Source organism: Panthera pardus, unplaced genomic scaffold (assembly GCF_024362965.1).
Source record: "Panthera pardus isolate Hobbes unplaced genomic scaffold, ASM2436296v1 HiC_scaffold_27, whole genome shotgun sequence".
Classification (NCBI taxonomy): Eukaryota; Metazoa; Chordata; class Mammalia; order Carnivora; family Felidae; genus Panthera; species Panthera pardus.
The window spans coordinates 105,444,777-105,460,814 of record NW_026526843.1 but is presented as its reverse complement, the minus strand read 5'-3'; the positions used below and the strand labels follow the sequence as shown (position 1 = coordinate 105,460,814).

The window sequence follows — 16,038 nt, the reverse complement described above, 5'->3', positions numbered from 1 at the left end:
CCCATCCCCAGGAAACACACCAAAAAAAATTCAAGAGACAGCCCTGGTGCCATCTTGACCAGAGAGCCATATCCCCTTTCGTGCTCTACAATGAACATTACTTCCAAATAGCTTTGAACTGAACTCACAATAACCCAGGTAGTATAAAGTTTAAATTTCCATTGAAATAACTGGAATATTTATGGGGTGCCTGGGTGGCTCGGTCGGTTGAGAGCCCGACTTCGGCTCAGGTCATGATCTCACGGGTTTCAGGTCATGATCTCACGGGTTTGTGGGTTCGAGCCCACATGGGGCTCTGTACTGACAGCTCAAAGCCTGGAGCCTGCTTCAGATTCTGTGTCTCCCTCTCTCTCTGCCCCTCCCCTGCTCATGCTCTGTCTCTCTCTCTCTCTCTCTCTCTCTCTCTCTCTCTCTCAAAAATAAATAAATATTTAAAAATTTTTTAAATAAGTGGGATATTTAAAGTTATTAGCCAAGGGCAACACAAAGAAGAAAAAATACAAGGAAGCCACTACTGTAATGAGATGATCCTTCAGACTAGTCTGTCCTTGAGGACATGATGTCACCTAATAGAAAGGGAGTAGCTCCAGTAATTCCCTCCTCTAATACACCCCAAATTTGATTAGAATACTATTGGGGAAGTAACCTTTGCATGATCTATTGCCCCCCACCCCAGGATTGTCTGCTAATCCTGGCCCTGGCCCTGGAACATTCCCCTAAAAACGTTGGGTACAGAGGTATCACTTGGCCCCAGATTATTCCCAGTAAGAAAACTTTTCCCTGAAGGATTCTCCCCTGCCCTGGGGAAACTGTGAACTTGTTTATATTCCTTACGTATGTGTCATGTGGCACCTGGCCTTCCCCATCAGTGTATCTGCTCCCTCTGCTCCCACCAGCAGCAAAGGAATGGAGGTCTTCAATTGCAGCACAAGAGTGATGTGTACAGTCCATCACCCTGCATCAGTTATCAGGAGGGACCCGCTAGCCATGGGAGACTGGCACACATTACAGATGCTGATCATGTGTCTCTTCTCCTTTCCACGAGTAAAGCACTATTCTAACCAAGTGTCTTGTGTGTTAAGTCCTACTTGGTAACTCACAACCCATCGAAGATGCAGTGGGCCAAGGTCCGTGCGCTCCTTCTTCTCGTGGTTGGCATTGTTACGATCTCTGCCATCCTCCACACAATGGCCCTCCTTGGTTGGGACTGGTAGCTGGATCTTCGTACTCAACAAACACTAAGCCTCAACATGAGGAATAATAAAGCTACCTGAGCAAGAGAAGCCTAGTTATTTATCAACATTCATTACTTCCCTTCTTATACAGAACTGGAAGTTTTACCTGAGCAAACAGCCAGGACTCCAGTTACACACCTCAGCCCCTTCTCCTTGCACCTCCTCCTATGGGCTAGACATGGTGGTGAGCAATCCCTGACCATGTAAAGGCAGGAAACAGTCCAAGATGCCAAAGTAATGAGACAGCAGCACAACAACCAGCCTAAAAAATAACCAAAATTCCCACCCAGAATCGTACATAAGACTGGAATGAACAAGAGATGTTAGAGGACAATAGCCAAATTACGGAAGCAGTCCAAATGTCTATCGACTGATGAATGAATAAAGAAGATGTGGTATATATACAAAATGGAATATTACTCAGCCATAAAATAGAACAAAATCTGGCCATTTGCAACGACACAGATGGAGCTAGATAGAGAGTATGATGCTAAGCAGAATAAGTCAGTCAGGGAAAGACAAATCCATATGATTTCATTCATAACGTGCAATTTAAGAAACAAAACAAACACGTTGGGGGAGAGAGACAAACCAAGAAATGGACCCTTAACTATAGAGAACAAACTGATGGTTACCAAAGGGGAGGCGGGTAGAGGAAATAGGGGATGGGGATTAAGGAGTGTGCTTGTCGTGATAAGCACGAGGTGTTGTATGGAAGTGCTGAATCACTGAACTCAAAACTAACATCACACTGTATGTTGGTTAACTAAGTGGAATTTCAATAAAACCTTGGAAGAAAAAAAGAGACGCTAGAGCAGGGAGCCAGAAGAAAAGTGAGAGTCTAGAGAGAAAATATGGGTTGGAGACATCATCTCCACACTGGTAAGATTTGGCAAAGAAGGGACCAGAGACAAGGAGGAGTTTAAAGACAGGTCCTTGGAAAACACGAAAACTTCGAGGATGGCAAGAGAAAGACAAGACAAAGAAGGAACAGAGAAATAGGATGAAAAGCCAGAGCACAAAAATCATAGGATAAACTCAACAAAAATGACAATAACAAAAAACAATTAAAAATGGACAAAGGACTTGAACGGGTATTTCTTCTGAGAAAGTATACGATGACAAAAAAAAAAAAATAATAAGCACATGAAAGATGCTCAACATCACTAATCATTAGGGAGATGCAAATCAAAAATACACTAAGATACCACTTTATACCCATTAAGATGGCTACTATCAAAAAACCCCAGAAAATAACAAGTATTGGTTAGAATGTAGAGAAACTGAACTCTTACGCACTGTTGGTGGGAAGGTGAAATGGTACCTACCACTGCTGTGAAAAACAGTATGGCATTTCTTCAGAAAAACTTTAAAAAAATTGCCACATGATTCAGCAATTCCATCTGAGTATATACATCCAAAATAAATGAAAGCAGGGTCTAAAAGAGATGTATCTGCACACCCATGTCTATAGTAGCGTTACTCACAACAGCTAAAATGTAAAAGCAACCCAAGTGTCCATGGACAGATGAATGGATAAGCAAAACATAACAGAAACAAAAACTAGAACGATGGTTTCCAGGGGATGGGAGGAAGGGGAAATGAGGAGTTCTTGTTTAATGCGTATAGAGTTTCAGTTTCTTGTTTTTTGGGTTTTTTAAGTTTATTTCTTTTGAGAGAGAGAGAGAGAGACAGAGCGCGAGGGCGGGCCAGAGAGAGAGGGAGAAAGAAAATCCCAAGCAGGCTCCAGCTGTCAGCACAGAGGCCAACTCAGAGCTCGAATACACGAATCCTGAGACGTGACCTGAGCTGCAATCAACAGTCGAACGCTCACCCAACCAAGCCACCCAGGTGCCCCTAGAGTTTCAGTTTTATGAGATGAAAGTGTCCCGGAGACGGATGGTAGCGCTGGTAGCACAATAATGTGAATGTATTGAATAGTACACTTAAAAATTATTAAGATGGTACATTTTGGTTCGCTGCCTCTCCCACGCTCTGGCGCGGACCCCGAGGCGGCGCCGGGCTCCGCCGCCTGGGTCCCGGGCCCGGGCCCGACGCCCGCGGTCTCGACCCCCCGCAGCGCTGCCCGCCGGCACCGCTGTGGAGAACAAGGCCAACCCTGCGGGGACGGGGACGGCAGGGGGACCTGGGGCTGGAGCTGCGGCAGGGGGCACGGGAGCCGGGGAGCCGGCCGAGCGGCGCGGGGCGGCTCCGGTGTCTGTCGGCGGGCGGCGTGGCGCCCCCAGAGGGGGCCACGTCTAAAGGGGTTTACGTGCTGTAACGGGGTTTACGCGCGGCCAAAGGAGCCGTGAGGCCGGTGGTGTCCAGCATGCCTATGGTGGACTTCCTGATGCAGCTGGAGGATTACACGCCTGCGATCCCAGCTGCAGTGACTGGTTACTACCTGAACCGCGCTGCCTTTGAGGCCTCGGACCCACGCATAATTCGGCTCATCTCCCTAGCTGCCCAGAAATTCATCTCAGATATTGCCAGCGATGCCCTACAGCACTGCAAAATGAAGGGCGCAGCTTCTGGCAGCTCCCAAAGCAAGAGCAAGGACCGCAAGTACACTCTAACCATGGAGGACTTGACCCCTGCCCTCAGCGAGTATGGCATCAGTGTGAAGAAGCTGCACTACTTCACCTGAGCCACCCAACCTAAATGTACTTGTCTGTCCCCTTGTCCCCACACCAGCCTGCTTTCATAATAAACTTATTGTGACAGGCAAAAAAAAAAAAAAAAGATGGTAAATTTTATGGTGCTTATTTTACCACAAAACAATTGGAAAACAGCACTCCTGGGGGAGAGGGGCCATCAGTTAGACTGAAGAAGAGGCCTGAAAAAGGACTCACAGATCCGTCCAATTATGAGATGTTGCCATAACCACTCCCTGCAGCACTTGGCCTTTTTACCACGCTCCCATTATCTTACCCACAGTTTCCCCAGACTGTCCCTATGTGGCACATCAATTCCATTCTTGTACCTTGTAACACGTTAGGACACCTACCCCCAGCCATGTTGGCCGCACTAGGAACACATTAGAAGTTATCATCTCAAAATCATGATCATCATCATACACAGAGAGAAAAAAATACTTTCTCCTTACGCTCATGAAGGCAAGCTAAACAATAACATAACTGTGGACATGGTGAACAAATTACCACCTGAATATGTTCCAAAGGATTCGGACAGCCAGGTAGGCATAATGAAGACTGTAGGAGAACACTCCTCTCCGGACTATGACAGCTCAAGGTGGAGATAAAGACACTTGGTGACTTCTCAGCATAGGAATGGATGGCCTTTCAGTCCCAGAAAATCACATCCCATTAAGTGACTACTACATGAGGATAAGGCCTGCTCCACGAGCCAAATACCAGTCTGCACCACTCTGACGTTTTCAGTATTATCAAGGAAAAAACCTGCACCTGGCTACCAAGGACTACTAGACAGAGGCTTCCCAGGAAGGCCACTCTCTCTTGCTCTTCTTCCAAAATGTGAATTAAAGTGAAAATTCTATTTGAAATTTCCCCTTCCCTTCCACAACATTCACTACACGATGCACAAATGATGAACTAAGAAGTTTGTTCCTATTTCCCTAGGGGCTACATTCAAAGTTCAAATGTCCAAATACCCAAGCCAGAACCACCCTTTGGGACTCTCCACTGATCAACCTAAGCTCACACTTTCTTTCTATGAACTCACACTTTTTACACTCGATCTGACATTTGATTGATACAATGAATGAGAAGTTTACAGTATTAAGTATCAGGAGCTGTACTAAGGCTTTATATTTATCATCTCATTTCAGCTTCAGCATACAGGGAGGGTCATGCGATATCTATCTACAGTGTAAAAGTGAAGAAATCTAGCCTCAGGGAGATTAAATGCCTCTCCCAAGGCTACAGGTTCAAGAAGTGGCAGAGCTCAGACTAGAACTGACGGTGTGCCACTCCAAAACGTATGCTCTTATATAGGAAGAGGGTGTTTCACACCAGATTCAACTGCCACCCCCATACCCTTTTGAGTCAGTAAATCTCTCTGAGGGTAACCCTGAACCCACAGCAGTGACCAGTCACTACCACTTGATGTGACTATAGCGCTATGTCCAAACACCAAGAGGAGTGTTTAAAATATATAAAGTCGTTCGAGAGAAGCACGTGCAGTGCCCACAATTAAAGATTTGGTGCATGAGGGTGCTGGGGGTCAGACATATCCCTGAAAGGCTGCACTGAACAGGACACTGAAAGCAACATGTCCTATCAGGTAAGAGATCTGGGACTGTACCCTGACTACTCACTCACTCTGACCCCACTCCAGAATAAATCTTGGGTTCCATATACCATGAGCTCTTATAACATCCAGTGTGTGTTTTCTCCCACCAGAATATACAGAGTACTTCTTATACAACAATTTTATAGTTCTATGAGTAAACCCTAAACCACTGATAAACCCTGGAGCGTGTTAGCACGTTAAGAGCAGAAACAAGTCCCTCTGGTTAGTGCTGCCTCCCAAAGGAGTGCCTGGTCCTTCATCATGAAAAGATGAATATTCAGCACAAAGAATAAGCAGATCGATGAGAGAATATTGCACAATGCAACAGGTAACAGATAAAGACATTCAGATAAAGACTTGCAGGAGATGTTCATGGACTCACATCCCCTAAGGGACGGCCTCCATCTGGACAAGGCCTGCCCCACAAGCCACATACAAACACCATAACCTTTGCATTTTAAAAATATGGTAGAAAGATGCGTGCACTTTGCCAGTATGGAATACTGGAGAGACAATTTCCACGAGTGGACATTCTCTCTTTTTCTGTATCCAAAATAAAAATCACTTTGAAATCTGCCCTTCTCATATTCTTCCTTCTTACCTAACTTTGACTATGTGTACAAATGTTAGACAATCAAATTTATCCACATTCAACTAGAGGCTACTTTCAAACAGTTAATTCAAATAGATCAACACAAACGTCTAAGATTCTCACCTGATGAGCCTTAGCTCACTGCCCTTGGTTTGAATTCCTACATTTTTGACTGAATATAACATCCAATTGCTATGATGAATAAGAATACCTACAATCCTAAATATAAAGTTGTAGACTTCTCATCTCATTTCAGTTTCAATACATAGGGAGCATCATAAAATATCTCCCGTGTAAAAGTGAAGAATCTGAGGCTCACAGACATTAAATGTCTCTCCCATGGCCACAGGGACGATAACCGGTAGAGCTCAGATTGGGAAAAAAAATAACGAATCAAAACCTGTGTGCTCAGACAAAAAGAAGAGGATGCATCACACCAGGTGAAGGTGTCACCCCCTATCCTTCTGTGTAGGTAATCCTCCTCTTTCAAAGTAACCCTGTGACCATAGCAATACACTTGCTGGAACCACAAGGCTGTATACAAAGATGGAGGAGTGTTTGAAATATGTAAACTCCATTAGAAAATTACCAACAGTGCCTACAGTTAAGGATGGAACAACTGAAGATGCAGTGACTCAGACATATCCCTAAAGTCTCCGTTGAACAAGATGTTGAAAGCAACATGTCCCTTCTGTAAGAGGTATGGCAAATATCCAAAGGGCAAATCATTTAGTGCTCAGTACAATCATATTCTAAGTTGAGAAGCTAGGCCATCTCACAAAGAAACGGACCATAACTGGTTCTGCTGGAATTATCCCATGTCCCCAAGCAAAGATATAATATAGTTTAGTTGAGGGGCCCCTGGGTGGCTCAGTTGGTTGAGCGTCTGACTTCGGCTCAGGTCATGATCTCACGGTTTGTGAGTTCGAGCCCCGTGTCGGGCTCTGTGCTGCCAGCTCAGAGCCTGGAGCCTGCTTTGGATTCTGTGTCTCCCTCTCTCTCTGCCTCTCCCTCACTTATGCTCTGTCTTTATCTCTCAAAAATACATAAGATGTAAAAAAATTAAAATTTTTTTAAAAAATAAAAGAGTTTAGTTGAAGAAATATAGAATTCTTTCATCAGAGTGGTCAGTATGGTAGTCATACTCTCTACCATCAAGAGTCTGGCCCACCCAACCCCAAAATACATAATTAAATGTTCTATTTAAATGAAAGCCAGCCTTCTGGGGCAACTGCTACATTAAAACCCAAACTAACTTTCTTAATCATGTGCTCCACTGGGAGTTGAACATCAGTAATGTATTCCTCTTTTCCCGTATATTCCTTAAGAATCCAAGCCATCCTCCGATGGTAGCTCCTATCTGGCTATTAAACAAAGAATAAACACTCCAGGAAACATCCTAGGAAGCTGCCCAAGCTGTATACATCATCCTGTAAAGCAAGCACCATTGTTACAGTATCCAACCATGAAGCAAAGTCGGAGAGTCCTCATACAGAATTCCGACTTGGGAGTGAACTGCACTTCCACCATCTGCAGAAGAAAAGGCTACGATCAACGACGCCCACATGCAGAAACTATGATGGTAAGTGGTCTGAGATTGTATCCAAATTAAATCACTCAAGAGGAGCCCTTAGAAAGAAAAGAGGATGCACAACAGCAGGGTGGGTCACAAAATCCTAGGGGCCAGGGACTGTCAACCAGTCCCAGCAAATGCAAATTCCTAAAAGTGTGCATCGAATAGAATGAAGACAAGCTCTCTCAAGGGAAAGACTTGGCAGAAGACCTATTATGGGTTTAATTGTGCTCCCCTGCCAAAACTCATATTTGCAGTCCTAGTACCCAATTCCTTGGAATGTGCTCTTATTTTAAAAAGGGTTTTACAGAGGTAATCAAGTTAGAATAATATCATTAGAGTGGCCCTAAACTAATATGGCCAGTGTCCTTATGAGAACAGAAAATGTGGAAAGAGATACACATGCATGGAAAACACTACATGAACATGTAGAAGGCAATCTACAAGCCACGGAGAAAGGCCTGGAACAGACCCTCCTGCACAATCTTCATTCGTTTCCCATATAACCAACAATGTCAACAATTTCATTTTTTACTTCGAGGCCCACATGTGTGATACAGTAAGTTTTTGTTGTTAAAACCACCCAGTTTTGGTTACTTTCTAAGGCAACGCTAGCAAATTAAAACACTCTCCAAAGGCGAAGACAATTTGTGTCAAATACACTCATATTCTATTTTTTTTAAGTTTATTTCTTTTGAGAGAGCATGAGCATGGGGAGGGGCAGAGTGAGACAGAGAGAGAGTCCCAAGCAGGCCCTGCACTGTCAGCACAGAGCCCAATACAGGGCTCAAACCCACGAACCACAAGATCGTGACCTGAGCCTAAACCAAGAGTCCAACACTTAACCCACTGAGCCACCCAGGTGCCCCAAATACACTCATATTCTGAAGTGAAGTGCTAGCCACATGGCAAACAAATGATACCAAACAGGTCTGCCAGTAGTACTCCATTAAACTACCAAAGAGATATAAAAGAATTAACAAACAGGAAAGAGAGAAAGAATTTTTAGAGAATTCTGTCAGTGTGCTGGGTATTTTCTAAACACTCATAAGGGCGGGCTAAGTACTGTTTCTCCCTTGCTGTGAATCACTGACCAGGAGCTTCGGAAAACAATGACTGACGCTTGTGAAGGTTGAGGGATACAGGAACAACTGTGTGACTCACGCATGTATCATCAAGAAGTGAAGGCTTGAGGTGCCCCTGGAGAAAGGAAGTGAGCGCCTACCTTGTGAAAGAACAGCAGTTCCAAAGAAAGATATTGATTTCCTAGGTTGACAGGTTGCTCTGGAAAAAGAGAAGCCTGAGAATTCTTTCACAGGGAAGCCACCCTAGAGGACTGCCTAGTAAAGAAGAAAGTCAACAACAGAAGTGATGGTCATAGCAGGCCTAGGGATTGAGGTGAGGGTCTAAGAGTCAGAGAAAGGTCAGTGCATGTGACAGGGCATAAAGTCTGAGGTCCCTGAAGAAAAATGAAAATATTTCCTAAAAGCATCACATCATGGCATCCTCCATATCTCAGAGCCTATCATCACATTACAACTTTGCCAACATGTCATTTCTCTTGTCTCTCTGGGGAACACAATGGGGGGAAAAGGACGAGAAACTGGAGAATAGATAGACTGAGAACAGAAAGACAAAAAGTGTTTGCCTATTACTGACTCCATACTCATATATACATATCACCTGCAGGATTCCAGTCTGTGAACAGGTCCCATCTGGGACTGAAAAATATTCCCCAACGTTCAGGAATTGAGGCAAACCTGGATTAATACCCTGGAATAGATTTCTTACCAAATGGAAGTGGCAACAGAACATTTATCTATATAAGAATAACAAAAAACAACTTTGGAACCCTGCTGGGCTTTCCTCCAAGACATGGGAAGAAGTCCCCAAGTCGGTTTTTGGGGAAAAGAGCACAAATAAAGTTACTTTCTTTCTGAACTCATTAACATAAGCTCAACACTAATGCAAACAAATAGTGATCAAATTCAATTCTGCCTATGTTCTAACGTAACGCGACCATACAGAAATCGGAGTGAGAACTGTGGGAGAACCAAGCACGCCTGCATTACTGGATAGCACAAGGCAGGACATTCAGACACACTGTGACTTCTTGGCTACCCCAAAACATATACTTTTATTATTTTTAAAGGCACTTTCAAAAACACAAAAGAAAAGACATTCTCTGAGATAACGCCCTACTTAAAAGACCCCTTATTTATTTATTTCAACCAGCTTTTAAATATATTTATTGATGGCACAAAAACAGACACAGAGACCAATGGAATAGAATAAAACCCCAAAACTAGACCCACAAACATATGGCCAACTAATCTTTGACAAAGCAGGAAAGAATATCCAATGGAAAAAAGACAGTCTCTTTAACAAATGGTGCTGGGAGAACTGGACAGCAACGTGCAGAAGGTTGAAACTAGACCACTTTCTCACACCATTCACATGAATAAACTCAAAATGGATAAAGGACCTGAATGTGAGACAGGAAACCATCAAAACCCTAGAGGAGAAAGCAGGAAAAAAACCTCTCTGACCTCAGCCGTAGCAATCTCTTACTCGACACATCCCCAAAGGCAAGGGAATTAAAAGCAAAAATGAACTACTGGGACCTTATGAAGATAGAAACCTTCTGCACAGCAAAGGAAACAACCAACAAAACTAAAAGGCAACCGACGGAATGGGAAAAGATATTTGCAAATGACCTATCGGACAAAGGGCTAGTCTCCAAAATCTATAAAGAGCTCACCAAACTCCACACCCGAAAAACAAATAACCCAGTGAAGAAATGGGCAGAAAACATGAATAGACACTTCTCTAAAGAAGACATCCGGAGGGCCAACAGGCACATGAAAAGATGCTCAACGTCGCTCCTCATCAGGGAAATACAAATCAAAACCACACTCAGAAATCACCTCACGCCAGTCAGAGTGGCCAAAATGAACACATCAGGAGACTATAGATGCTGGAGAGGATGTGGAGAAACGGGAACCCTCTTGCACTGTTGGTGGGAATGCAAATTGGTGCAGCCGCTCTGGAAAACAGTGCGGAGGTTCCTCAAAAAATTAAAAATAGACCTACCCTATGACCCAGCAATAGCACCGCTAGGAATTTACCCAAGGGATACAGGAGTACTGATGCATAGGGGCACTTGTACCCCAATGTTTCCAGCAGCACTCTCAACAATAGCCAAATGATGGAAAGAGCCTAAATGTCCATCAACTGATGAATGGATAAAGAAATTGTGGTTTATATACACAATGGAGTACTACGTGCCAATGAGAAAGAACGAAATATGGCCCTTTGTAGCAACGTGGATGGAACTGGAGAGTGTGATGCTAAGTGAAATAAGCCATACAGAGAAAGACAGATACCATATGGTTTCACTCTTACGTGGATCCTGAGAAACTTAACAGAAACCCATGGGGGAGGGGAAGGAAAAAAAAAAAGAGGTTAGAGTGGGAGAGAGCCAAAGCATAAGAGACTCTTAAAAACTGAGAACAAACTGAGGGTTGATGGGGGGTGGGAGGGAGGGGAGGGTGGATGATGGGTAGTGAGGAGGGCACCTTTTGGGATGAGCACTGCGTGTTGTATGGAAACCAATTTGACAATAAACTTCATATATTGAAAAAAAAATAAACCCTAAAGGAATAAAGGAGAAAAAAAATAAAAATAAAGGATGTTTTGAGTATTCCTGGAAAAAAAAAATAAATGTTATGTTATTGTTTAAAAAAATAAAATAAAATAAAATAAAATAAAATAAAATAAAATAAATATATTTATTGAATGGGGCGCCTGGGTGGCTCAGTCGGTTGAGCGTCCGACTTCGTCTCAGGTCATGATCTCGTGGTTTGTGAGTTCAAGCCCCATGTCGGGCTCTGTGCTGACAGCTCAGAGCCTGGAACCTGCTTCTGTTTCTGTGTCCCCCTCTCTCTCTGCCCCACCCCTGCTTGTGCTCTGTCTCTCTCTGTCTTTCAAAACTGAATAAACATAAAAAACAATTTTTAATATATTTATTGAAAAAGAAGCATACTATTGGTCAGTTTGAGTGCTATATCTATGATAAAACAGATTATGAAAACTATAGAGTGAAACCATTATTTTATAGAACTGAATCATCTGATATGCTACCTCTTGCAATAACTTAATGGGTCCAACTATACCCTTTGAATGGACCAATTTTATAATTCTCCTAGAAAGTTTTGAGTTGGGTATAATTTCTTGCTGCTTTCTTTCTCTGATCCAAGGCTTAAGAGAAAATCCCTGGAAATCAGCAAGTGGAATCAGACCTCTCCAGGATTGAGAAGAGACAGGAATGAGAAAAAGGACATCCTGTCACATTTTAAAGACCCACAATTGCGGTGCTTTGCAGGATAGAGGGGAAAAGGGATACACAATGGAGAAGGAAAAACAGTCCCAACAATTATAATGAACATTTCTAAACTGTCAACATCATGGATTAATTTCTAAAACACAAGCTTATAAACAAAAGCCATCCAGCTAGCCACTAACTGAAATGCATATGCAATATAATCAAGGAGATACTGTGCTTATAAAACCACATGTGTCTTATTTATCTCTAATTTTATTTTATTTTTTCCATCTTTTTTTCAAAATTTTATTTAAAGTCTAGTTAGTTAACATATAGCGTAATATTGGTTTCAGGAGAATTTAGTGATTCATCACTTACATATGACACCCAGTGCTCATTATAACTTATCTCTAATTCTTAAATAATTCATTCTCTTATTGGGTATGCAAGTGAGCAATGGAGAAAATGGTACATCTTCAGTACCAGCCAGTGCTAAGAGTTTCAACACTTCCAGAAGATGCAGACTAGAGAACTTTATTAGGCACCGGAAGGGTTTCTCTCTCAGCCAAGATGCCCCCATTTAAGTTACTTTTGAATTTCATTTCAAGCTTATTTTGTACAAAGTCTACTCTTAGTTGAGGATAGTCTCCAAAAGCTTCTCTTTTTTTTAAGTTTATTTCTTTATTTTGAGAGAGCATGTGCATGAGCAAGGGAGGGGCGAGAGAGGAAGAGAGAATCCCAAACAGGCTACGTGCTGTCAACGTAAAAGCCCTATGTGGGGCTTGATCTCATGAACCAAGATCATGACCTGAGTCGAAATCAAGAGTCAGATGCTTAACTGACTGAGCCACCCAGGCACCAGTTCAAAAGTTTCTTGAGTCACTCTGTGGACTCTTTCATTTTCTACTCTGTTTTCATGAATAATCCTTGAATCCATGTTTATATCTAGCCCAAGGCTTTTTTCTTGTAGAGATGTAGTAGAGTTGCAAGTTTCAGAGGTCTGATTATACTGTTTAAAAACAATAGCCTTGGGGCACCTAGGTGGCTCGGTTGAGTGTCTGACTTCAACTCAGGTCATGATCTCGCAGTTTGTGGGTTCAAACCTTGCATCAGCCTTGCTGCTATCAGTGCAGAGCTTGCTTGGGATCTTCTGTTCCCCCTTTTCTGTATCACTCCCCTGCTCCCACTCGCACTCTCTCTCTCTCAAAAATAAATAAAACATTTAAAAAATTTTTAAAAATAGTGGCACCTGGGTGGCTCAGTCGGTTAAGCGTCCAACTTCTGCTCAGGTCACGATCCCATGATTTGTGGGTTCGAGCCCCACGTCAGGCTCTGTACTGACAGCTCAGAGCCTGGAGCCTGCTTCGGATTCTGCGTCACCTTCTCTCTCTCTGCCCCTCCCCTGCTCATGTTCTCTCTCACTCTCTCAAAAATAAACATTATAAAAAATTAAAAAATAAAATAAAAAATAAAAAAATAGCCTTAAGAGAGTCCAGATACCAGCTTCTGAACTCCATTTTCACAATGTGATGGTATCTGCTAGCAACTGTCACTGCCTGACCCAGAAAGGGTATATTGTTCCTCAACTGGGAGAAAAAAGAAGGCATATGGAGTTTGGGAATGACACACCACATAAGCAAGTTTGTGTTGGTGTGGCTTTCCATACTGCACTCCCCAGAGATTCAAATCCATACTGCATTCTCCTCAGCATCTCTGAAACTTCTCAGAATTTTCTTAACTGATCTTTTGAATTGTTCCATATAAAACAGGTCAATGTCTTCACCTGGTCCTTTATTCATTTGAAAGATATCCCAAATTTTCTGGTGCTGAGGAAATTGAGTATAAATGACGTCTACAAGGGCTGCATCATTGACACTTGCCTGCTTCTCCTCACAAAGCATAACCAAGCGCTGAACAAGCGATTCCTTTTTCTTCCAGAAGTCTGTGGTCTGCTATTGATTTTCAGACCAAAAAAAAATCCCAGGCTTGGAGGACTGTCAGCATTTCAGTTACTGGGATCTTCAAAATGGTTCTCTTGATAAACTCGGCAACAGCTCTGTCCATCTCTTTGGCACGTCCAACATGACCAGTAATGTGTCTCCTCAGCAGCTGTCGCCTGGAGGTGATCCACTTTTTTTTAATATGTATTTTTTGAGTGAGCACAAGCAGGGGAGGGGCAGGAAGAGGGAGACAGAGGATTTGAAGTGGGCTCTGTGCTGACAGGCTGACAGGCCGACAGCAATGAGCCGGACATGAGGCTCAAACTCACAAACCGCAAGATCATGACCTGAGCCAAAGTTGGACACTCAACCGACTGAGGCGCCCCTGGTGCCCCTGGAGGCGATCCAATTTTAAATTTAGACCCAAGAACAGTCTTTATCAGCTTATCTCCTAAAGGGGATAAACTCACCCATAAATTCACATCAGTCCTCATTTTAGTGTGAATTATTTCCACACACAGTCCAAGGAAAACATTAACCATGCAGATGGGGACTTCTATGCTTCCATGGATTGTGCCCCATTTTCTCTACAGGTGAAAGCTTTGGCAATCATGGGTACCTTCAAGTCTTGACCAGTGCACAAAGCCTCTGATTCCTCACCGCACCCATCTTTGTGTTTCCGGATTTCTCCCAATTCAACCCCTTTCTCACTTCTTTCCCCTTTTCATTTTTTTCCACTATTCCCCATGTCTCCTGTGTTCCCATTCATTTTGCTGAGTGATATATATATAAAAGAACATGGACTCTCTGACTGAAGACAGGATTTCGGTCATTAAAAGAAACTTTCAGAGGGGTAGCTGTGAAAGAACCCCGATGGAATCCATTTCCACATACTCTTCTCCCATATGTATGGTTTCCAAAGTTCTCTTGGCCCAAGAATGACCAGGGAGCACATCCACCATCTCCTCCTTCCCTCTCACTAGCAACATGTCCTATTTCAACCTTCAAGGTCTCACCTATCTTTGCCCCAAAAGGGCAATGAAACCCAGATAAAGGGAATTAAAAGTCACATGGAATAAATCTGTCAAAAGGAAGTGAGGAGTTAATCACCCACACCATGTGGGAAAGAGGGCTGGGTAAAACAAGGAAATAGGGCTCCCTGAGTGCCACCACCAGCTGACACAAAAGTTGGGACCATACTTCTACTTTAGTATTTGGAGACCGTATAAATCACAATCCAAATGGCAGAGGAAGTACAAAACTAGAGAATGATATACCCTAAATTGAAAGGTTACATACATTAGTCACCAGAATCAAATTATTATCTGAACCTGGAATAAGGTCAAAAGCCAAGAAATAGCCAACTCTTTTCAGGAGGCTTTCAAAATACAAAAGAGGCTCCCAGAGAATACCAAAAGAAGCTATATACCCCGACATGACAGCTGAAGGATAAGTCTGAACTGGAGATAATCCAATATGAAATTCTAGTAAATAACAACAAGGAGGCATTTGCTCCAAAGACAGCTGGAACAGACACACATGTGGCAGTGTTTGCATGCACCCTGACCATAAACGAACGAGGGGACCAAGGGATACTGGCTTACTCCCATTCTGGTTCTAAGGTAAGCAAATGAACGAGGAAATACACTCAACTACCTATAATAGGAGTGTAGTTCAGGTGCTGTAGGTCTGATACATCTATAAAAACCTACCTTGAATAGGATGATATAAGTAACAGGTCCTTAAACGTAAGAGTTTTGCTTGACACTTCAAAGGCCAAAACAATAAAATCAAAGTACTCCATATTATACAGCAAAGTCCTCAGGTACGTTAGTTACCAAAAACACCCAAAAATGGCTCAGCTGCATTAACCCAGTGTACACTTCTAGGACATAAAAACTTGGGTTGAAAGGAGGAAAGGCATCTTGGAGGGAGGTGTCAATGTAGCAGGCATTTCCTTCCCAATTCTGACTCTAGGCCTGCTTCCCTTTGCTTAACTGAGCAATCTAACATTCTATTTATAAAGAAGGTATGAGCTGGGGATATGCCATAGTTAGAGCCCAAATTTATTTTCTAAATTATGTGCTCCACTAGGTCTGGAG

At 42.9% G+C, this 16,038-nt stretch overlaps 2 pseudogenes; one reads left to right on the top strand and one right to left on the bottom strand.

The window, feature by feature from the left end:
• The first annotated feature begins 3,196 nt into the window (after positions 1–3,196).
• LOC109257432 (transcription initiation factor TFIID subunit 10-like) lies at positions 3,197–3,950 on the top strand (annotated as a pseudogene).
• A 7,953-nt stretch (positions 3,951–11,903) lies between these two features.
• Positions 11,904–14,060, bottom strand: LOC109257441 (centromere protein N-like; annotated as a pseudogene).
• Positions 14,061–16,038: the final 1,978 nt, after the last annotated feature.